This window comes from Ranitomeya variabilis, chromosome 3, assembly GCF_051348905.1.
Source record: "Ranitomeya variabilis isolate aRanVar5 chromosome 3, aRanVar5.hap1, whole genome shotgun sequence".
In the NCBI taxonomy this organism is placed as follows: Eukaryota; Metazoa; Chordata; class Amphibia; order Anura; family Dendrobatidae; genus Ranitomeya; species Ranitomeya variabilis.
In genome coordinates this window covers 228,140,169-228,166,282 of record NC_135234.1, presented here as the reverse complement: position 1 = coordinate 228,166,282, position 26,114 = coordinate 228,140,169, and the positions used below count along the sequence as shown (strand labels likewise).

The 26,114-nt window shown below is 41.9% G+C and overlaps 1 protein-coding gene across 3 annotated transcripts in view; it reads right to left on the bottom strand.

The window, feature by feature from the left end:
- LOC143815688 (uncharacterized) overlaps positions 1 to 26,114 on the bottom strand; it is a 187,274-nt gene that overhangs the window by 79,264 nt on the left and 81,896 nt on the right. The window contains exon 2 of one of the 3 annotated variants that reach the window (XM_077295202.1): positions 22,894 to 23,013. The exons of 1 other annotated variant lie outside the window; for it this stretch is intronic. The gene's annotated coding sequence lies outside the window, so the exon portion shown is untranslated. Of the gene's footprint in view, positions 1 to 8,957; positions 9,261 to 22,893; positions 23,014 to 26,114 lie in introns of those variants that run through there. One more of the 3 variants, XM_077295201.1, reaches the window with a different exon arrangement.

Below are 26,114 nucleotides of genomic sequence, written 5' to 3'. Positions count from 1 at the left end.
GTTAAAGTTCTAATTTATGACAGCCTTCAGTTGTTTTGGCTAGGAGTACATCAGAATCGCACATATAGAATTGATAAACTTTGTCCATCCTTCCTTGCAGTAGCACTCAAGGTCTTTCAGATTGCGAGGACATCTCCTATGTACAGTCCTCTTCAGATCAATCCACAGATTTTCAATTGGATTCAGCTCTGGACTCTGGTTGCAGTGTTCCAAAACTTTCATTATGTTCAGCAAAGCCATTCTTTTGTTAATTTTGAGGTATACTTATGGTCGTTGTCATGCTGGAATGTCAAATTCCTCTTCATCTTGAGCCTTTTAGCAGAGGCCTGAAAGTTTTGATGAAAATTTGACAGATTTAGAACTGCTCATTCCCTCCACCATGACAAAAACACAAGTTCCAAAACATAACACTGTCTCCACTATGCGTTTCTGTGGGTATGATGTTCTTTTGGTAATGCGCAGTGTTGGAAATATAGCCGAAAAGGTTATCCTTAGTCTCATCAGACCACAACATGTATTCTCACATGCTTTTGGCTGACTTGATGTAGATTTTGGCAAAACATAGCCAAGCTTGGATGTTTTTCTTTGTAAGAAAAAGCTTTCATCTTGCCACTATTACATGCCAGGCATATGAAGAATATGAGATTCTTGTCATACGCTGTATGCAAGCTGTACTTGACAGAAATTCCTGCAGCTTCTTTAATGTTGCTGTAGGCCTCTTGGCAGCCTTGCAGACCAATTTTATTTTAGTTTTGCTCATACAGTTTTGAGAGACGTCCAGTACTAGGTAATGTCACTTTGTTCAAATTTAAGTCACTTCTTGATGATCGTTCCATGTATATCCAATGTCTTTAAAATAAATGTTGTACCCTCCTCTTGACTGATAACTTTCACAAATGAGCTCCTTTTGCTGTGTTGTAAGCTGTTTTTGTACCATGACTTTTGCTGTAAGATACTACTAAGAAAATGTCAGAGAAATTGTACTAAAGCAGCTAAACTTTATATGGGGTTAATCAGAATCACATTAAATGAGTGACTACTATTTAACGTGAGATTGGATCTCATGATCTCACATTTCCAATTAAAAGAGGGTGTTCAAACCTTTACCACATTATTTTAGTTTTTTGCAATTTTTTGTATTATCCCCCTAAAAATGATTTCAGTTTATTTCCCAATGGATTTGTACAGATTCTGAGTGACAGTAATGGTGGAAAAAGTTCTGAAATTATTCTTCTTGGTATGATTTTTTATATAACAAAAACAGGGGTGTTTAGACTTTGTATATCTACTTTTTATATCTACTTTTTATATAAATGATTTCTTTATGTTCATGTTTTTAAATAGTTGAATAGTGAAGTCCTGTAGTACTGCGCAACTAGCAATACCTTAAAATGTATTATCTAACTGGTAAAAAGACTCCTGGCGGTTTCCCTAATGTGCCAATAAACAGAACGCACACAGATGCCAAGCTTCTAAATATATTTCGTAGAACTCCATCTGTTCCGTTCTAAACAGAGGACTCTGCGGAGCCATCCCGACTGGCACAAAACACGTTCAGAGAAATGGACCAGTTTGTTACTATATGCCAAAATCCATTTGGATTCTTTTTTCCTCGTCTACTAAGGAAAACATTTTAAAATTGCAGTGACAGACCGAAATGGGTGGCAATCATCAGATTCCTTACTAAACAGCATTGCCATACAGAAGAGCTAGAAATAACTGGAAGTGATGTCCAATAACCGAAGACTAAACCAATGACAGTTATATTTTAATATCTATCTCCTTGTTTTAGGTTAGGTTCCCAATATATACTGGATATGTCAGATGTAGGACCAAGATCTGTGTGTCTACACCTATTTGGTGGTATGACGGCACCCTATTGAATTCAGGTTATATGTCCAAACCACTGGCAGTAGGAATCAGAGCCATGCTGCATGATTACGGCCAGGTATATTTTACTCTGAAATTCTATGGTGCTTCAAAGAAAACATAGTTTGAAGAGCCATTTGGAGAAGGACCTGACTGGTCCCATGACCAGCTTCTTCACATACTGCTCCACTTGATTGAAACATGTTAGAAATATTTCAAAATGTGTTAATGATGATTAATGGCAATTATATAATGCGAAGTGTATTCATCCACCTGATTTCTCATGTAGGTAGATAGAGACATGTCAATCACCTTGGGGGAGTTGAGAAGTTGACCGATGGTTGCTCAAACTAACTAGGACTCTCCCTATGGTCCCCGGCCGACTCCCCAAGCTATCTTTTCTCTGAAACGTTGGAGCAGTTCAGAGTGAAAACATAACCGGCTGTATTCGTGCAGTCAGTCTCTGATTGATGCTTCCCATGGTTTGGACAGCATGAATCAAGTGACAGGTTTCCTTTAACAAAGAATAGCGGACGAATGTATACCATAAGCTCCACCAATTAACACAGGGAATTGATTAGTAGGAACAATTTACAGGTAATCTGATGATGCATATGGAAGGTTGGTATGAAATAACAAGTTGGCCATTACCCCCAACACAAATACTGTAGCTAGATAACAAATTCCAAAAAAGCTATAATGACAGCCACATTCATTGTCAGCAAGCTTTTCCAGAGCCATGTAAAGCTAGCATGTGGCTGAATAAAATGATAAAAGATTTCATTCAAGTGATCAACTTACAAACGTTGCAGTTTTGGAGGAATGTATCATAAATTCCGCTCAGCATCCAACATAACACACAATTTTTCTGTACTATATTACTAATTTAAGATAATAAGTATAAAAAAGTAGAATAAGTATAAAATCTTAACTTCACATATACACTGAAATTTTGCATATAGTATATAGGAAACCCTGACACTCTATAGCAGGGGTTTCAAACTCAGCCAGGTAAGTGGGCCGCACATAGAAAAAATATGAAGTTGACGAGCCGCATTACTTTGGGGGGGGGGGGGGGGGGGTGAAATTACGTTTTCGGTGATACAATTTGAATTCGAAGAAAGAGTTGATCCTTGTTGATATATCCATACTTTTGAAGAACAGTGTACATATCGTACCTCCATTCTAACATACTGTAAAATCCCAGCATCACTGGACATACGCCATAACAGACCATCTCACAGATCTCACAGTGTACCCCGAATTATTTGTTCCATTTACACAGAGTGAATAAAAAATTTCCTACGGCAAAAATGATCGAGTTTCAAATTTATTTCAAACAGCCTCCCCCCGGAGATACAATGTGGTACAGCAATAAAAAATGATGAATGCATAAAACATTAATAGGTTGGAGAACAGTATAATATTAAAAACATAAAAGCTCACTTATAGAGACAACTGAGAAGTATGTACACGCTACAGTTTAAAAGACAACTGAATGGAGCAGAAATACCAGAAATAATTGGGATATTATTATGCGAGCATGCCCCATTTTTTTTGCGTTTTTTGTGCGGATTTCACATGCGGTTTTACACCTGTGGATTCCTATTATGGAGCAGATGTAAACAGCTGCGGAATCCACACAAAGAATTGACATGCTGCGGAATAAACAACGCTACGTTTCTGTGCGTTTTTTTTCCACAGCATGTGCACTGCGGATTTTGTTTTTCACAGGTTTACATGGTACTGTAAACTCAGGGAAAACAGCTGCAAATTCACTGCATCAAAACCGCAACGTGTGCACATACCCTTATGCATACAAACACCAGTAATATAACTGAATAAAATGCAAGGCTTAGTGAATGTTTTCCTAAAATATATATATATACTGTATATATATATCCTAAACACCACAGAGAAAGCAGTCACATACATCCCATAAAAAGTCACTTTTATTGAATATATAATTAAAATATAACATAACGGAACAGGTACATAAAAAATAGTGGTGACAGTAAAACACTGTATAGCAGTACATGAAATAGCACATAGGGCTACAGGGTGACCTGAGGAAGGAGCTTTTCTGCGCTCCGAAACGCGCGTCGGGGAGGGCTCTGGGTCCCCCACCACTCTAGACATCAGGTATTATGCCTCTAATTTAGTAAGTTATTATGGTGATGGCTGTCTCCTGAATGATTGTATTTACATAACTTTTTGCACTATATTTATAGTCTGGCAGCCTTAGCCTAATATTGTTTGGGGTATCTGTATGGTGGGTGTCACCCTGTAGCCCTATGTGCTATTTCATGTACTGCTATACAGTGTTTTACTGTCACCACTATTTTTTATGTACCTGTTCCGTTATGTTATATTTTAATTATATATTCAATAAAAGTGACTTTTTATGGGATGTATGTGACTGCTTTCTCTGTGGTGTTTAGGATATCTGTTTTTGCAGTTGTCCCGTTTTTTGGTCCTAGCATGCTCATATGGGATATTTTTTCCGCAACTCATTTGGAGCATTCAGATTGATTTTCTTTCCATATGTGTAACATGTATGCTACAACTCCTTTATTATTTATATATATATATATATATATATATATATATATATATATATATATATATATCTAATATATAAAGCTGAATGTGTGTGTGTGTGTATGTATGTATGTATGTATGTATGTCCGGGATTGGCATCTGAACCGTAGCAGCTACAGCCACAAAATTTTGCACAGTCACACGTCTGGACCCCGAGAGCGTCATAGGCTATGTTGTGAGGTGAAATTTTAACCCCGCGCTTTCCAATTCACCAAACAATTTTGCCCCTATCTACATAATGGGGAAAAAGTGAAAGGAAAAGTGTTGGAGGCGTCGCAGCTACAGGCACAAAATTTTGCACAGTCACACGTCTGGACCCTGAGAGCGTCAAAGCTATATTGTGAGGTGAAATTTTAACCCCGCGCTTTCCAAGTCACCAAACAATTTTGCCCCTATCTACATAATGGGGAAAAAATGAAAGGAAAAGTGTTGGAGGCAAATTAACAGCTGCCAGATGTGAACAAGGGGGACTTAAAGAATGACAGCGATGGCACCAAAGAGTATATACTGTACAGTTGCTAAGGTGGGGCCCCAACATGGGATAATCACACCACCACGGGGATATGAACACACACACAAAATGCGCCACACACTACCACGTGCTCGAACACATATACCACCCTCAGTGCACATTTCACCACACATACACCAACCTCGCCACATAAAAGTAGAAACACAAAAGTCGCCGCTCAAAACTCGCCACGCGCAAAACTCTCCACATGCAAAACTCGCCACACGTGCAAAACTCGCCACACGCAAAACTTGCACACGCAGAAAAATTGCCACACGCAGAAAAATTGCCACATGCACAAAAGTTGCAACACATGCAAAAGTTGCCTCACACAAAACTTGCACATACTCAAAAGGCACCACACATAAAACTCGCCACGCGCAAAACTCGCCATGCGCAAAACTTGCTGCACACAACTTGCTACACTAACCTGTCACATGCAACTCGACACACAAAAAGTTGCTACACGCATGTCGCCACACAAAACTCATCTCACAAAAGTCCCTACATGCATGTCGCCACACGCAACTCAACACACACAACTTGACACACGAAACTCGCCCTAAAACACACACAAGTCTGGTATCCTTCAAAAATAAAAATCTGATTAATAAGCAGACAAACTACAAGAGCAACAAATGTACCATATAGGAATCCGGCAGCTGTCAGTCACATGACCAGTCTATTATGTGTATGTGTGAGCTAATATATACTGCCAGGGGGTGGGCTTACTGTTGGCTGGGGATTTATCAGGCTGCCATTTTAGCTTACAAATACTGAGGTAAAAATACTGACCAAATAACGTGTGAACGAGGTCAAATACAGGAGGAGATGACATACAGATATATACTATTTACAGGGGAGATGACACACAGGTATATACTATATACAGGAGGAGATGACACACAGATATATACTATATACAGGAGAGATGACACACAGGTATATACTATATAGAGGAGGAGATGACATACAGGTACATACTACATACAGGAGGAGATGACATACAGGTATATACTATATACAGGAGGAGATGACACACAGGTATATACTATATACAGGAGCAGATTACCTACAGGTATATAGTATATACAGGAGGAGATGACACAGGTATATGCTATGTATAGGAGGAGATGACATACAGGTATATACTATATACAGGAGATGACACACAGATATATACTATATATAGGTGAGATGACACACAGGTATATACTATATACAGGAGATTACATACAGGTATATCTAATATATAAAGCTGAATGTGTGTATGTATGTATGTGTGTATGTCCGGGATTGGCATCTGTACCGTCGCAGCTACAGCCACAAAATTTTGCACAGTCACACGTCTGGACCCCGAGAGCGTCATAGGCTATGTTGTGAGGTGAAATTTTAACCCCGCGCGTTCCAATTCACCAAACAATTTTGCTCCTATCTACATAATGGGGAAAAAGTGAAGGGAAAAGTGTTGGAGGAAAATTGACAGCTGCCAGATGTGAACAATGAGGACTTAAAGAATGAGAGCGATGGCGACAAAGAGTATATACCGTACAGTTGCTAAGGTGGGGCCCCGACATGGGATACTCACCACACACGGGGATATGAACACAAACACAAAATGCGCCACACACTACCACGTGCTTGAACACATATACCACCCTCAGCACACATTTCACCACACACACACACCAACCTCGCCACATAAAAGTCGAAACACAAAAGTCACCACTCAAAACTCGCTACATGCAAAACTCGCCATATGCAAAACTAGGCTCACGCAAAACTCGCCACACGTGCAAAACTCACCTCATGGAAAACTCACCTCATGCAAAACTTGCACACACAGAAAAATTGCCACATGTACAAAAGTTGCACCACATGCAAAAGTTGCCTCACACAAAACTTGCACATACTCAAAATGCACCACACATAAAACTCGCCACGCGCAAAACTCGCCATGCACAAATCTTGCTGCACACAACTTGCTACACTAACCTGTCACATGCAACTCAACACACAAAATGTTGCTACACGCATGTCGCCACACAAAACTCATCTCACAAAAGTCGCTACATGCATGTCGCCACACGCAACTCAACACACACAACTTGACACATAAAACTCGCCCTAAAACACACACAAGTCTGGTATTGTCCTTCAAAAATAAAAATCTGATTAATAAGCAAACTACAAGAGCAACAAATGTACCATATAGGAAATACGGCAGCTGTCAGTCACATGACCTGTCTATTATGTGTATGTGTGAGCTAATATATACTGCCAGGGGGGAGGGCTTCCTGTTGGCTGGGGATTTATCAGGCTGCCAATAGCAACCAATCACAGCTCAGCTTCTATTTTGCTACAGTTAATTAACCTGAGCTCTGATTGGTTAATATAGGCAACAAAGACATTCTCAGTATAACAAAGCTAATATATGTTGTGAAATGCTTCTATTTGCTTAGTTTTTGCCTTTTAATAATTACATTTCTATCTATTTGTTTTGTGGTTTTTGTGTGCAGAATAAATTTTTGTTAACACATTCTATTTTGCTAACAGCAGTCATTAACCCGGGCGAAGCCGGGTAGTACAGCTAGTATATATATATATCTCAATCCAATCAACTGCTCCGGCTCTATAACATCTGCCTGCAGATCAGATCACATTTTCAACATGACAGGTTCCCTTTAAGAAAACCATCTCTTCATTCTTGCTATTGAAAGATATTTGGTTTATATCAGGAAAATCACTGGTCTTTCTCACACTTATTGATTTGTCACAACTTTTCTCCAACAGCAGAAGTTGGGAAAAAAGAATCGGACATGTTGGAAACCACATGCCTGATCAATTGTTCCTGCAGACATTAAGTCCCAATCAGAGGAGTATGGAAGCAGCAAACAAGTTGAAAACAAATGCTGGTATACCGAGGAATCAGGAAGAAATTGATTGAAGGTGTATGGGCACCTTTAGATGACTTTACTTATTACCAAGAGTCAAACTAAAACAAACTAACCCTTCATCAAATGAACACTTTCCTCCTACTACTAATTATATTAAGAATGGACCATATTATAAATGCCTACATACCACGATTGCTGCCATGGTGATGACAAGGTCAAGATATGAACTCATATTTTACCGTTACAATTATGTTGTAGTTATAAACTAGATACATTTTTGAGCTTTTTTATTTTATTTCAAACCAAAGTACATTGCCAAGTACAAGACCTTTATGCAGCCTTGAATTCTATGGAGGAAAAAATTGGCGTAATAAAAACTCTAAAAACTGCTTGTTCTGTTTGATCTTTAAATCTTATGGGACTTAATTAAAAAAAATCCAGAAATGAGTATGTTGAGCAACCGGGCACCAAGAACATCACTTATCTGTCTGACAACCTTGTGAGAATACTTTACCTCAGTATTTGGTCAGTACTTTACCTCAGTATTTTGTCAGTATTTTACCTCAGTATGTGTAAGCCAAAACCAGGAGTGGGTGATAAATACAGGAGTGGTGACTTTTTTCTATTATACCTTTCCTCTGACTGTTCCATTACTGGTTTTGGCTTTTACTGAGGTAAAATACTGACCAAATACTGAACGTGTGAACATGGTCTTAAAGTTTTAATGCAGCAACTACACCCTCGAAAGATTGAGTCATGATTGTAATAGCTTGTCAAACAATCAATGATGACGAGTCTAATGGAGGCCAACAACTGAATCTGATCTATAGGAGTAATTAAATTGTCAGAAACATTTCAGACTGTTAATGATGATTAATGGTAATTATGTAATAGCGGAGTTTATTCTTCCACCTGATTTCTCATGGAAACGAGTAATAATCTGTAAGACACAAACCATGCACAGCCTGGGGCACTCATGTAGACAAGCAAGCACAACATTGTGTCGGATTCTTCTTTAGGTTTATGGGAGATTCAGTGGATATGATAGCATGAAGAAACCAGTATAAAAGAATTCTTACCTGAAGTCCGGGATGGACAAGCTGCTCTTGTAAGCCTGGCAAACACAAGGCTAAACTAATGATGTCTTCGGGAAGGTTTGCCAGTGCAGCTAATGAGAGGAGTGTCCTATCAGATTATACGAGCAAACAGGGACGAGACAGACGCGTGTGATCTTAAAATACAAATCTGAACAATTTCAATCTCCTTAGGTGTCCATCAATGTGCGCTGGCAGAGGAGCAGAAGGTCATTGAATTTGCCCATAGCTGGTGCAAGAAGCAGCTCCCTAGCTTCCATTCTGCCTGCACAGTAAATGCTGCCTAGCGTCTTTGCTTTGTGTAATCTGCCTGAAAACATAATTGTAACGGTAAAATATGAGTTCATATCTTGACCTTGTCATCACCATGGCAGCAATTGTGGTATGTAGGCATGCCATTTTCAGGAATTTATATGAAATTCTTATAGTCTGGAACTTAAAGAGACCATAGAATTAAAATGACACAAATTTTATTGCAATTACCATGAGTAACTGGGCTAAAAAAGCACAAAGTTGTCAGGAATAAATAAAGAGCAAAAGACAGGAGGAGACGAGAAGCAATAAGCTCACTCCACATCCCAAAGAGAAACTGACCTCAGTGTAGTGACAGCACCATATCCTGAGATGTAAGATAGATGGATATGTGCATTACAAACCCCTGATGAAGCCGAATGGAGGAAATGGTGGCACATAGGGGGAATACAGGGTGTCTTTATTTAAGGACAGCTGTGGACTACCCTTGTTAGAGCAGGAGTCTTGGGGAACCAGGGCCTAGTTAGAATGTATAAGGCCCAAGAGGTGTAAACCCGGACTGCTGTCCTACCAGGAAGGAAAGCCGTGGTCGCAAGGATGGATAGATGGGTCAAATTTTTTCATTTTACATATCCTAAATAGCAAACAATTTATATATTCTATATTCTACTTGACCTTTTGTAGTCGGCAGGTACTGAACAATGGAGGATTTTGATCTTTCTTACTGAGCATTGTTAGAACTTTTAAGTGGGATCTACTACTAATTGTGATACATCTTCTCATGCACTCTCTCTCTCTCTCTCTCTCTCTCTATATATATATATACGGACCTATCTGGTGTGTATCTGTCTGTTTCCACCACTAACTACTTGCCTACATATGGGTGTGCAGATTTTTTTTATGTACGTTTCTGTCTCCATTTAGCCTATAAAAGTGTGTTTATGTGCAATGTTAGTAAGCATTGACTATCTTGGTTCATAATTTTGTTAGACGGTTTTATATGATTACAATGGTGGCTGCAACCTTTTTATTGATCCATTAAAAGTTATGTTTGAATACTCAGAGTTGTCATCAGCTGTATTCAGTTAAATAAAACCACACCTTTCATAGGACAAATGTTAACTGGGCAACAGTTAACAGTGGGGTTCTACAGGGTCAGCATTGGGCCCTCTGCTTTTTATTATGATAATGTTTCAGTGATAGAAAGGGATGTGGAATAGGATTTTAATATTTGCACATAATGCTAAGCTCTGTAAGCTAATGAACACAGAGAAGGATAATTTATATTGCAAAGGGATTTGAGAAAGCTGATGGCTTGGCCAGAGAAATGGCAATTGAAGTTTAACATTGATAAAATTAAAGACAGGCTTTTGAGTAGAGGAAATACATGTACAGTTATATACTAAATAGCAAAACACTGGGTTAAACTTCCCCTGACGAAGCGGTCTTGGATACCGCGATACGCATTGGGTCCTCCCACCTATTGGTCTTGCTCTTTCCACTGGCCCCCCAGGTGACTCGCCTTATTTCAGGTTACTCTTGGGCAAACTTGCACGCTGCTTGGGCTGCGGTCCTGCTAGGGGTTCTAGGGCTGCCACACTTGTCTGTATTCATTTACATCAGTGGCTATCGTGCATTGGGATTGGGGCCCTTTCCTCATTTGGGTCAGTATCCACGCATCAGCAGTTAGGATTGTGTCATTTGCTGGATGTTAGCAGACTTATAGGGCCTATATCCCTTTTATAGCAGCATATGTATTTTGTACTGTACCCAGCAGCATACCTTATTACATGTGCACTAGTGTATCTTTGCTTTGTGCCAGGTGGAGTAATTTGATTATATATGTACAATGTATCATGAGCAGACCTTATGGTGGAGGTTCGCTTTTGTATTGGTTTTAACTGTTTTTAGTATTTGTTACCAATAAAGTTGTTCCTTTTTCATATATTTGATTGGTGGTGTGCAGATTTCATAAGTGGCCTCTTTTCTTCTTGGGGTGGTCATTATTACTAGCCACCTATCTTCACCCCCTCTTTTGAAATATCAGTATACAGATTGTAGTGCGCCAGCAATATTGTCTCATTAGATACACTGGGTTAAACTGATGCTCAAAAACTTTTCCAGTAATCTGATAGCTAGGTGTGTTGAGTCCAAGGATCCAAGGAATATGTTGTACTTAGCATAGATAATCCATGACATTGTTTAACTGGTGTCTTACTTGACTCCTACTATTACTTATATACACGTGGAGCTGGGACGAAGCAGGGAAGCTGCTTATAGGAAGTCGCAGTGAGACTCCAGAAGCTGTTCTTTTGCTGACTCAGGTGTGATACTAAGCTTTACCTGGAAATGTAGATCTAATCTTATCCCGGTTTGAGACAGTATTCTGAGAGTGTGGCTATACTCAATATCTGACCTTCATAAATGACATATTTAGTTGAATGTACATTTTCAATATTAAATCCAGTAATGCAAGTAGTAGAGAAATGAAAGTTTCCCATGTAATAAGATATTATATATTTTATATCTTAAATGAACATTATACATTTTTCACAAAAAATGTAATTGTTTTTTTTATTTTCACAAGGGTATCAGGAGAAAATGGACCAGAAAATTTGTTGTGCATTTTCTTCTGAGTACACTAATACCCCATACATGAGGAAAAGTCACTGTTTGGGTGCATGGCAGGGCTCAGAAGGGAGGGAGCACCATTTGACTTTTTGAATGCAAAATTGGCTGGAATCAATGGTGGCACCATGTTGCCTTTGGAGACCCCCTGATGTACATAAACAGTGGAACCCCCCCAATTCTAACCACAACCCTAACCCCAACACACCCCTAACCCTAATCCCAACCCTAACCATAACCCTAACCATAAACCTAACCCCAACACACCCTTATGCCTAATCCCAACACTAACCATAACCCTAACCACAAACCTAACCCCAACACACCCGTAACCCTAATCCCAACCCTAACCATAGCCCTGACCACAAACCTAAACCCAACACACCCTTATCCCTAATCCCAACCCTACCATAACCCTAACCATAAACCTAACCCCAACACACCACTAACCCTAATCCCAACCCTAACCCTAATCCCAACTATAACTGCAGCGCCCCAGAGTCCTGGTCGTTGCAGTACTGTGGCTCCGCCACTATGGGGAGCCATGGTGCGTCCGATGGCACTGAAGGAGTTCATCTGATCAGGTATCACAGACACCAATACATTTCACAGCCGGGCCTCCGGGGGGAGCTAAGGGTTCTATTCATTAGGCCACTCCCCACCATAGTGGGTAAACTGGGGGTCAGGCAGGAAGTTAGTTCAGAAAGCTGACTGGATTGGACGAAGCAACACCTAGTGGCAGAGGGTGTTGTGGAGGAAGAGACAGTAGGGTCTCTGTCAGGGGTGGGATCCTGACAGAGGCTTGGCATTGGAAAGAACGTAACGGGTCCGCGCCAGCTCCGGGAAGCGGCGGGACCCAAGAAAGGACTAGAAGCGAGATAGATTGTGCTGAGTGAGAAACGAGATCAAGCAATAGGAGAATTCCAGTAGGGGTCGTGCTGTAAGACCGGAGCAACACCCTACTGAGGCGCACTACCGGTGGCCGGAACGCCGAGGGAGTATTATAACATTCAGCTTCAAGCAATACTCTAAACAGCGGCAGGACAGTCAGTTTAAGGCGGGCTGTCTAACACATATCACCTATGAAGTCTTGGGAGGCAATTGCGGGAGAGGGGCGTCTCTAGGGTCCCGGAAGAACTCCAGGCCTATCCGACAAACGGGTGCCGTTCTAACTGTAACATCAGGAAGGGACGGAAGATTAGAAGAACATCATTTAATCGAGTTGTGAGGGAACTTAAGAAACAGACACAACGGTTGTGGGGTACTTTCCGTAAGCACAGCAGGGAAGGACTACAACACATAGCGCTAAGAAGGAAGGCACCGATTTCCACCTGTGAAGTGAACTCTGGAGGTGTCATTGGACCGGCCGGACTTGCGCAGCCTGGTGAACCGTGTTCTGGACTGAGGACTCAGAGATCTCCAGTAAAGAGGTAAAGAGACTGCAACCTGGTGTCCTCGTTATTTACCGCGACCTGCACCCCACAACTGCACCGTTACAACACCACTTATTGCACCGGACGTCCCCCACTGACAGACAGGGCCACGGACCGGGTCTAGCCACCGTGACAAACCCAGAGCAGAGACCCAGAGGCCCGGCTCCGGGTACCCCTCGGCCCTGCGGCGGTGTGGGGGCGCTCCATAACCACGATCCTAACCCTAATCCTAACCCTAGCCCTAACTTTAACCCAACTCACTTTAGCCCAACCCTAAACCTAACTTTAACCCAACTCACTTTCGTCCAACCCTAACCCTAACTTTAGCTCAACTCACTTTTGCCCAACTGTAATCCAAATGGAAAAATGGAAATAAATACATTTTTTTAATTTTATTATTTTTAGCTAACTAAGGGGATGATAAAGGGGTTTTTATTTTTGTTATTTTGATCACTGCGACAGGGTCTATCACAGTGATCAAAATGAACCAATAAGACAATAGGAAAAATTTCCTATTGTTGCCGGGTGCTGGACTGCAGATCTCAGCGGGCACACTGAGCATGCATCTCCTGGAAGAAGATGCCGGTGGCCTGGGGGACATCACGGGGTATGCAGGGACTCTGGAGGTATAGGGGGGATCAGGGGACCCTACTTCTCTCCTATGATGCTATCACATCAGAGGAGAGAGAAATTAAATGTAAAACCAGACTTTTTGTTTTGCAGTCACCGTTATACAGTTAATAATGGCGATTGCAACTCTGGGGTCGGTAAAAACCGACTTGAATCATATTCAAGAGAAATTCTGGCTATGGGGGGTGATATACACTTATTCCACAGCTCCATTAAAAATCGGCGCTGTGGTTTAAGTACCCTTATCTGCTGCCATTAAAAGCCGTATCAGCTATCGTTAAGGGGTTAACATGCAACACCTATCTTCTCCAAATGGTATGTAAAGATTTACATGATCCACCTGGGAGACCTATTGTTTTGGGAGGTCTTTGTAAACTGGGACAGCAAGAAGACAAGTGGAGCAGGTGTGGAGAAACAGAGAGTCAGTGGGTGTTCTTGTATATTGGCCCAAGACCGCATGGACCACAGCTCATGCCACTGAATGCCCGTTCTCCTTTCCCGTGGGCGTCATACTACTCAGACAACACAGCGTGAGGGTAAATCAGTGTGGCAATTTATTGAACCACCAATAGACAATAACATATAGAATAGTCCCAATAAATACCCAAGAAGGTGCACAATTACAAAATTATTGCTGACCTACTGAATTTATGTCTGGGTAATTAAGATTAACCCCTTCACCCCGAAGCCTGTTTTCACCTAAGTGACAGGGCCAATTTTTAGAATTCTGACCACTGTCACTTTATGAGGTCATAACTCTAAAACGCTTCAAGGGATCCTGGTGATTCTGACACTGTTTTCTCGTGACATATTGTACTTCATGACAGTGGTAAAACTTCTTCGATATGACTTGCATTTATTTGTGAAAAAAACAAAAATTTGTCGAAAATTATGAAAATTTAGCAATTTTCAAACTTTTAGTTTTTATGCCCTTAAATTAGAGAGTTATATCTCATAATATAGTTAATAAACAACATTTCCCACATGTCTGCTTTACATCAGCACAATTTTGGAAACATAATTTATTTTTGTTAGGGAGTTATACGGGGTTAAAAGTTGACCAGCGATTTCTCATTTTTGCAACAAAATTTGCAAAACCATTTTTTTTACGGACCACCTCACACTTGAAGTGACTTTGAGGGGTCTATATGACAGAAAATGCCCAAAAGTGACACCATTCTAAAAACTGCACCCATCAAGGTACTCAAAACCACATTCAAAAAGTTTATTAACCCTTCAGGTGCTTCACAGGAATTTTTGGAATGTTTAAAACAAATTGAACATTTAACTTTTTTTTCACAAAATTTTTACTTCAGATCCAATTTGTTTTATTTTACCAAGGGTAACAGGAGAAATTGGACCAAAAAAGTCGTTGTACAATTTGTCCTGAGTACGCCGATACCCCACATGTTGGGGTAAACCATTGATTGGGCACATGGCAGAGCTCGGAAGGGAAGGAGCGCCATTTGACTTTTCAATGCAAGATTTGCTGGAATTGAGATCGGAACCCATGTCGCGATTGGAGAGCCCCTGATATGCCTAAACAGTGGAAACCCCCACAAGTGACACCATTTTGGAAAGTAGACCCTCTAAGGAACTAATCTAGATGTGTGGTGAGCACTTTGAACCTCCAAGTGCTTCACAGAAGTTTATAATGTAGAGCCGTAAAAAAAAAAATCATATTAATTTTCACAAAAAATGATCTTTTTGCCCCAAATTTTTTATTTTCCCAAGGGTAACAGGATAAATTGGACCCCAAAAGTTGTTGTGCAATTTGTCCTGAGTACGCTGATACTTCATATATGGGGATAAACCACTGATTGGGCACATGGCAGAGCTCGGAAGGGAAGGAGCGCCATTTGACTTTTCAATGCAAAATTGGCTGGAATTGAGATCGGAACCCATGTCGTGTTTGGAGAGCCCCTGACGTGCCTAAACAGTGAAAACCCCCACAAGTTACACCATTTTGGAAAGTAGACCCTCTAAGGAACTAATCTAGATGTGTGGTGAGCACTTTGAACCTCCAAGTGCTTCACAGAAGTTTATAATGTAGAGCCGTAAAAAAAAATTCATATTAATTTTCACAAAAAATGATCTTTTTGCCCCCAATTTTTTATTTTTCCAAGGGTAACAGGAGAAATTGGACCCCACAAGTTGTTGTGCAATTTGTCCTGAGTACGATGATACTTCATATATGGGGATAAACCACTGTTTGAGCGCATGGCAGAGCACGGAAGGGAAGGAGCGCCATTTGACTTTTCAATGCAAAATTGGTTGGAATTGAGATCGGAACCCATGTCGTGTTTGGAGAGCCCCTGACGTGCCTAAACAGTGGAAACCCCCACAAGTGACACCATTTTGGAAAGAAGACCACCTAAGGAACTTATCTAGATGTGTGGTGAGCACTTTTAACCCCCAATTGTTTCACTAAAGTTTAGAATGTAGCGCTGTGAAAATAAAAAAATCATTTTTTCTTTCCACAAAATGATGTTTAAGCCCGCAATTTTTTTTTTTCCAAAGGGTAACAAGAGAAATTGGACCACAAAAGTTATTGTCCAATTTGTCCTGAGTACGCTGATACCCCATACATTGGGGGGAACCACTGTTTGGGTGCACGGCAGAGCTCGGAAGGGAAGGAGCGCCGTTTGAAATGCAGACTTAGATGGATTGGTCTGCAGGTGTCATGTTGCATTTGCAGAGCCCCTGATGTACCTAAACAGTAGAAACCCCCACAAGTGACCCCATATTGGAAACTAGACCCCCAGGGAACTTATCTAGATGTGTTGTGAGAACTTTGAACCAACAAGTGTTTCACTACAGTTTATAACGCAGAGCCGCAAAAATAAAAAATATATTTTTTTCCACGAAAATGATATTTTAGCCCCCACGTTTATATTTTCCCAAGGGTAACAGGAGAAATTAGACAACAAAAGTTGTTGTCCAATTTGTCCTGAGTACGATGATACCCCATATATGGGGGGGGAACCACTGTTTGGGCGCATGGCAGAGCTCGGAAGGGAAGGAGCGCCGTTTGAATTGCAGACTTAGATGGATTGGTCTGCAGGTGTCATGTTGCATTTGCAGAGCCCCTGATGTACCTAAACAGTAGAAACCCCCCACAAGTGACCCCATATTGGAAACTAGACCCCCAGGGAACTTATCTAGATGTGTGGTGAGCACTTTTAACCCCCAATTGTTTCACTAAAGTTTAGAATGTAGCGCTGTGAAAATTAAAAAATCATTTTTTCTTTCCACAAAATGATGTTTTAGCTCGCAATTTTTTTTCCAAAGGGTAACAAGAGAAATTGGACCACAAAAGTTATTGTCCAATTTGTCCTGAGTACGCTGTTACCCCATACATTGGGGGGAACCACTGTTTGGGCGCACGGCAGAGCTCGGAAGGGAAGGAGCGCCGTTTGAAATGGAGACTTAGATGGATTGGTCTGCAGGTGTCATGTTGCATTTGCAGAGCCCCTGATGTACCTAAACAGTAGAAACACCCCACAAGTGACCCCATATTGGAAACTAGACCCCCAGGGAACTTATCTAGATGTGTTGTGAGAACTTTGAACCAACAAGTGTTTCACTACAGTTTATAACGCAGAGCCGCAAAAATAAAAAATATATTTTTTTCCATGAAAATGATATTTTAGCCCCCACGTTTTTATTTTCCCAAGGGTAACAGGAGAAATTAGACAACAAAAGTTGTTGTCCAATTTGTCCTGAGTACGATGATACCCCATATATGGGGGGGAACCACTGTTTGGGCGCATGGCAGAGCTCGGAAGGGAAGGAGCGCCGTTTGAATTGCAGACTTAGATGGATTGGTCTGCAGGTGTCATGTTGCATTTGCAGAGCCCCTGATGTACCTAAACAGTAGAAACCCCCCACAAGTGACCCCATATTGGAAACTAGACCCCCAGGGAACTTATCTAGATCTGTGGTGAGCACTTTTAACCCCCAATTGTTTCACTAAAGTTTAGAATGTAGCGCTGTGAAAATTAAAAAATCATTTTTTCTTTCCACAAAATTATGTTTTAGCCCGCAATTTTTTTTTTCCAAAGGGTAACAAGAGAAATTGGACCACAAAAGTTATTGTCCAATTTGTCCTGAGTACGCTGATACCCCATACATTGGGGGGAACCACTGTTTGGGCGCACGGCAGAGCTCGGAAGGGAAGGAGCGTCGTTTGAAATGCAGACTTAGATGGATTGGTCTGCAGGTGTCATGTTGCATTTGCAGAGCCCCTGATGTACCCAAACAGTAGAAACCCCCCACAAGTGACCCCATATTGGAAACTAGACCCCCAGGGAACTTATCTAGATGTGTTGTGAGAACTTTGAACCAACAAGTGTTTCACTACAGTTTATAACGCAGAGCCGCAAAAATAAAAAATATATTTTTTTCCACGAAAATGATATTTTAGCCCCCACGTTTTTATTTTCCCAAGGGTAACAGGAGAAATTAGACAACAAAAGTTGTTGTCCAATTTGTCCTGAGTACGATGATACCCCATATATGGGGGGGGGAACCACTGTTTGGGCGCATGGCAGAGCTCGGAAGGGAAGGAGCGCCGTTTGAATTGCAGACTTAGATGGATTGGTCTGCAGGTGTCATGTTGCATTTGCAGAGCCCCTGATGTACCTAAACAGTAGAAACCCCCCACAAGTAACGCCATATTGGAAACTAGACCCCCCAGGGAACTTATCTAGATGTGTTGTGAGAACTTTGAACCAACAAGTGTTTCACTACAGTTTATCACGCAGAGCCGTGAAAATAAAAAATATTTTTTTTTCCACGAAACTGATATTTGAGCCCCCACGTTTTTATTTTCCCAAGGGTAACAGGACAAATTGGACCGCAAAAGTTGTTGTCCAACTTGTCCTGAGAACGCTGATACCCCATATGTTGGGGGAAACCACTGTTTGGGCGCACAGGAGAACTCGGAAGGGAAGGAGCACTGTTTTAGTTTTTCAAAGCAGAATTGGCTGGAATTGAGATCGGACGCCATGTCGCGTTTGGAGAGCCCCTGATGTGCCTAAACAGTGAAAACTCCCCAATTCTAACTGAAACCCTAACCCCAACCCTAACCCCAGCCCTAACCCTAGCCCTAACCCCTACCCTAACCCTAGCCCTAACCCTAGTCCTAACCCTAGCGCTACTTTCACACAAGCGTTTTTTTGCATACGTCGCAATGCGTCGTTTTGGCGAAAAAATGCATCCTGCAAAATCATCTGCAGGATGCGTTTTTTCCCCATAGACTAACATTAGCGACGCATTGCGACGTATTGACACACGTCGCAACCGTCGTGCGACGGTTGCGTCGTGTTGTGGCGGACCGCCGGCAGCAAAAAACGTTACATGTAACTTTTTTTGTGCCGACGGTCCACCATTTCCGACCACGCATACGCGGCTGGAACTCTGCCCCCACCTCCCCGCACTTCACAATGGGGCAGCAGATGCGTGGAAAAACAGCATCCGCTGCCCCAGTTGTGCGGTGCTTGCACAGTATGCGTCGGTACGTCGGGCCGACGCAGCGCGACGGCCCCGTACCAACGCTAGTGTGAAAGTAGCCTAACGGGAAAATGGAAATAAATATATTTTTTTAAATTTTATTATTTTTCCCTAACTAAGGGGGTGATGAAGGGGGATTTGATTTGCTTTTATAGCGTTTTTTGGGCGGATTTTTATGGTTGGCAGCCATCACACACTAAAAGACGCTTTTTATTGCAAAAAATAGTTTTTGCATCACCACATCTTGAGAGCTATAATTTATCCATATTTTGGCCCACAGAGTCATGTGAGATCTTGTTTTTTGCGGGACGAGTTGACGTTTTTATTGGTACCATTTTCGGGCACATGACATTTTTTGATCGCTTTTTATTCCGATTTTTGGGAGGCGGAATTAACAAAAACCAGCAATTCCTGAAATTCTTTTAGGGGGGGGCGTTTATACCATTCCATGTGTGGTAAAATTGATAAAGCAGTTTTATTCTTCAGGTCAGTACGATTACAGCAATACCTCATTTATGTAATTTTTTTATGTTTTGGTGCTTTTACACAATAAAAACTATTTTATATAAAAAAAATAATTGTTTTTTCATCGCTTTATTCTGAGAGCTATAACTTTTTTATTTTTCTGCTGATGATGCTGTATGGTGGCTTTTTTTTGCGGGACAAGATGACGTTTTCAGAGGTACCATGGTTATTTATATCCGTTTTTTTGATCGCGTGTTATTCCACTTTTTGTTTGGCGGTATGAGAATAAAGCGTTGTTTTTTGCCTCGTTTTTTTTTTTTTTTTTTTTACGGTGTTCACTGAAGGGGTTAACTAGTGATATAGTTTTATAGGTGGGGTCGTTACGGACGCGGCGATACTAAATATGTGTACTTTTATTGTGTGATTTTTTTTTAATTTAGATAAAGAAATGTATTTATGGGAATATTTTTTTATTTTTTTTTCTTTATTTAGGAATTTTTTTTTATTTTTTTTTACACATGTGGACATTTTTTTTTTTTACTTTTTTACTTTGTCCCAGGGGGGGACATCACAGATCGGTGATCTGACAGTGTGCACAGCACTCTGTCAGATCACCGATCTTAGAGGCACGTTACAGAGGCTTGCCGGCGCCTGCTATGAGGAATTCTCAGCAGGCGCCGGCAAGCAGGGTCATCTCATGACCCGGAAGGAGTCCCGTGGCCATCTTGCATCCGGGGACTCCTTCCAGGTCACCGGAGCAGCGTGATCTCATCGCGCTGCTCCGGTGGGAGATCGCAGGGAGCCCCCGTCCCTGCGTGATCCCCCTCTATGCCGCTGTCACTATTGACAGCGGCATCAGAGGGGTTAAATGCCCGCGATCGGTGATAGCGCCGATCGTGGGCATTGCTGCGGGGTGTCAGCTGACATATACAGCTGACACCCGCACCCGATCACCGCGGCGCTCAGCGCGAGACCGCGGAGATCGATGCGCCGTACTAGTACTGCGGCTGGCACTAATGCAGTGCCGGCAGCGCCGTACTAGTACGGCGCATGGCACGAAGGGGTTAAATGCTGTGTTGTCACATTGATCCCTCACCTTAATAAGGCAGACGTGATAGGTTGTCAATCATCCTTCTTAACTTATTTGAGACTTTCCATCAGCACAAACATGAATGTAAGAGGTCTCACCTTCATGAGAGCCTAACTTCATATCATCAAGTTTCCTTAACCCCTTAACCCCCGGAGGTATTTTCTTTTTTGCATTTTTGTTTTTTGCTCCCCTTTTTCCCAGAGCCATAACTTTTATATTTTTCCTTCAATATGGCTGTGTGAGGGCTTGTTTTTCGTGGGACGAGTTGTACTTTTGAAGGACACAATTGTTTTTACCATGTCGTGTACTAGAAAACTGGAAAAAAATTCCAATTGCGGTGAAGTTGCAAAAAAAGTGCAATCCCACACTGTTTTTTTGTTTGGCTTTTTTACTAGGTTCACTAAATGCTAAAACTGACCTGCCATTATAATTATTCAGGTCTTTACGAGTTTATAGACACCAAACATATCTAGGTTCTTTTTTATCTAAGTGGTGAAAAAAAAATTCCAAACCTTGTTAAAAAAAATTGCGCCACTTTCCATTATCCATTCTTCATGATCTGGGGTTGGGTGAGGGCTTATTTTTTGCATGCCGAGCTCCCGTTTATAATGATACCATTTTCTTTTGATTGCCCGTTATTGCGTTTTAATGCAATATTGTGGCCACCAAAAAAAACGTAAGTCTAGCGTTTTTACTTTTTTTCTCATTACTCCGATTAGCGATCAGCTTAATCCTTATTTCTATTGATAGATTGGGCGATTCTGAACGCGGTGATACCAAATATGTGTATGTTTGATTTTTTGTATTGTTTTATTTTGAATGGGGCGAAAGGGAGGTGATTTGAACTTTTACATTTTATTTTTTTTTATATATTTTTAAAAACATTTTTTTTTACTTTTGGCATGCTTCAAGGGAGACTAGAAGCTGCCACAGCCGAATTGGCTCTGCTACAAAGAGGCAATGATCAGACCGCCTCTATGTAGTAGAATTACTCACTTGTTATGAGCACCGATCACTCAGGTGGCGCTCACAGCAATCCAGCAGTGACAACCATAGAGGTCTCCAGGAGACCTCTGGTTGTCATGCCAATTAACCGGTGACCCACGATCATGTGACGGGGTCACCAGTGGGTTTCCGGCTGTCAACGGCATTTAACAGGTTAATAGTCGCGGGTGGATCACGATTCCACTCGTGGATATTCCAGGCACATATCAGCTGTTCAAAACAGCGGACATGTACCAGGAAAGACTTGGGCTCACCGCTCATAGAGTGTAGGTGGCCTAGAATTCAATCACATATGCGATTTGCACACTTAGTCACATGCTGGCAAGCTGCTCATCCTAATTCTTTCAATGTTCAGTGAAAAACTGAGACAAGCAGGAATAGAAGCTACTTGTCACGTGACTGTAAGATTGAAAATCGCATATGAGTGAAGTGGCCATGTGATCACTGCGGGAATCAGCAAGCAGAGCTGAATCCTGACAGTGAGTATATTACACCCTGTTAGGATATATAATTAATAATTTATTATAATTAAAGGACTTCCAGGTTTGAGACGAAAGTCTGCAGTCACTCTATGTTACTGCAGGCTTCTGAATTCTCACAGCGCATGCAGTTTACAATTACTACCTTGCACAAGTGTGTAATTTGTATACTTCTAGCCACTTTCCAACTAGATGTGTCTGACGTCGCTCAGTTCATTTTCATCCTTCACGCATGTCTAGCCAGCACGTGACTGCAAGTATGTAAATCGCATTCACGAGAGAATCCTGACAGCGTGCAGTGTGCACTGTGAGAATTCAGAAGTCTGCAGTCACATAGAATGACTACAGACTCACCACAAACTTGGACAACCCCTTTAATGCTCCTAACATAAATAGTATCACTAAAAACATTAAAATCATGGTACCTGATGACTTTGTCTCTGTAGTCATTATTGTTTCTTCATTTTTTCCATGATGAGTTTTCTCATCCACTCTGCAGACTTCCATCTTCTCTCTACTTCTGCAGCACATCCCCACATGATACCCTGAAAGATAGCAATGTCATTATAATGCCACTGAATAAAAATATCTGCCCTATGCTGAGCCTCTGAAAAAATAATTGCCCTCCCTATATTCCCTTCACAAAATATGACCCCCACACTGCCCATCTTATGGTACGTGCTCTCCATACTGCCCTCCTCTTTCCATACTGGGCCGCCTCTTCACACTATCTTTTCATACTGTGCCCCCCCCTGTAGGGCCCAGTCTCTATTCTGTGCCCCCTCACCGTACTCCCCCTTCATGACTTACTATCCCTTCCTGGATGTGCACTTAAACTACCCTTCCAAACTACCCAGTCTTTATTCTGTGCCCACTCAAACTTTTCTCCCACTATACTGTCTCCTCGCACTCTTCCCCTCTATAGTCTCCTCACACATTTCCCCCTCACTCCTCATACATTTTCCCTCCCACTCTCCATAGTGCCTCCTCACACATCCTCCCGACTCCCCATACTGTGTCCTCACCCATCCCATCAACCGTGCTCCCCATACTAGGTTCACATACATTTTCCCCTCGCTCCTCATACTATGTCCGCACCCACCCCTTCACTCATCATACTGTGTCCTCAACAATCTCCCCACTCACCATACTGTGTTCTTGAGAGCTAGCTCAGAGAATGGCTGACTCACAGTCCGGGTAGCGGCAAAATGCAGCTGCTGGAGGAGACACTTCGAACATTAGGCGGACCGACTGCACCTCCCTGCCAGCTGCGCCCAAGGTGCATGCCCCATCTACCCCCCAGATACTCCTCTGTTCAACGTTAAGTGTATAGAACACACACACATGGCGTAATGCGGGGTATAGAGTACAATTTATTTGGACTTCTTTTGCCTTTACTCTAGATTATGATTGACTCAATGACTTCCTCGCAAATACAAGCATATCCAAAAAAATAAAGACATTATGAAGGTCATGATTTGCATACCCTCATATTCCAATTTATTTCTCGGATTGTGGAAAAGGAACCAAGTCTAAGAAATGGCTTTATTTCTGAGAGGTTCAGTTGTATCATGGATACAGTTTATGATGATATTTTGTTTTTATTGCACACTTGAATGATAATAGTTAATATTGAACTCACACATTGAATTCTTCTATTGACTTCCTAAATTTCAAGATTTCTACAGATTCCAGTGTGATGATTTGTACTAAAATATTTTGCAAACAAAAGTGTAATTTCTCTTTTACATTCATTTTCTTCTCATCTCTTGGACTCACTGCTTCATAAATCTTAAGAGCTATAAGCTGTAATAGATATAAAAAACAAACTTGGTATTACTGTCACTCTGTGGGCATAGGCATGCTGGGGAAGAAGGACCCTATACTGTCACTAATCTAGGGATGCCCTAGTACACACATGGTCAAAATTGTTGGTACCCCTCATTTAATGACAGAAAAACTCACAATGGTCACATAAATAACTTGAAGTAATAATAAATAAAAGATCTATGAAAATGAACAAATGAAAGTCAAATATTGTTTATCAACCACGCTTCCACAGAATTAAAAAAATAAAACTCATGAAATAGACCTGTACAGAAATGATGGTACCCCTGAAATAATGTGACAAAAGGGACATGTTAATCAAGGTGTGTCCACTAACTAGCATCAAAGGTGTCTACCATCTTGGAATCAGTGAGTGGGCCTGTATATAGGGCTACAGATATGTAACACCCCAGGTAACTGGTTGTTACAGTGGTATTGCTTTCCTCTCGGGGAGGGTGATGCCATGCTTGGAAGTGAGGAAGGATCCCTTTAACAGGTAACAAGTACATGCAATGCTGTTCTGACTCCAGGCCAGAAGAGGGAGCTCGAGACCTGGATTCAGAGGAACTTTCCTATATATTCTGGCTGGAGGAAGAGTCAAGGTCAGTTTGTCAGAGGGACAGAGACAGAGAGCGGTCAGACAGAGAGGATCTGAGGAGTGGAAAGCTGGGGCTGTGCAGACACGTGGTTCTGCAGCTCCTGGAAAGGAGAGAGACAGAGCAGTCTGAAGGAGACTGATAGGGGAGAAGAAGCGAAGGAGAGGAAAGAGCTGGAGGGGAGCTGCGACTGAGCTCCCTCCACACTGAAGCGCAAGAATACGGATGCCAGAAGTCCGAGGTTGTGGGGGTAACTGTATGCCCCTCAGCACAAACCGGAGGACAGGAGATTGCAGGTCGCCTGCCCACCATTAACACCCCAAGGCACAGCAGCACATAGAGCCCGGAGTCATACTTAGAGTCACCTGTAAAAAGGCTTGAGTTGCCTGCCATGCGGGTAGTGTCCTACTAAAAGGGACAGAGAGAAAATTAGGACCTTGTGTGAGGCCTGAGGCAGCAAGGGACTAAAACACAGTGCAGAGAAGGCTTCCAACCTTACCTGGCTAGGGGGATTTCTGAATCGCTTCCAAGCTGTACAGACCTTACCATCACCTGTGATCCGTACGCTGGACTGTGGGTGCCTTACACCAGTAAAAGGTAAAGAGACTGCAACTTTGTGTCCTCTGATTCTTTGTACACAATCTACCACCTGTCCCTACTACACCGGGAGCCCCGGGGATCCAGCTTCACCTGTGGGAAGATATACCATCCCTGCTGCCATAACATCATCCCCAGTGGAACCCTTTAAGCAGCGTCGGTCATCCCTGACCGAATACCACAGGTGGCATCATAAACCTTCTTTATTCAAACAATCCCTTTAAAGTCCTGTCCTTTAACTTGGATGCCCAGGGCCACAGACCGGGTCTCTGCCACTGTGACCACCCCTTTAAGGACCACTGGACCCAGCCCGAGTGACCTAGGGCCCTAGCGGGCACTCCAGATACTCACTGTGCTGTTTGGTGACATGGTGTGCATCAAACTCAACATGGACCAGAGGAAGTGAAGGAAAGAGTTGTCTCAGGAGATTAGAAAGAAAATTATAGACAAACATGTTAAAGGTAAAAGTTATAAGACCATCTCCAAGCAGCTTGATGTTCCTGTGACTACAGTTGCACATATTATTGAAAAATTTAAGATCCATGGGACTGTAGCCAACCTCCCTGGATGTGTCCGCTGGAGGAAAATTGCTGACAAACCAAAGAGACGGATAATACGAATCGTAA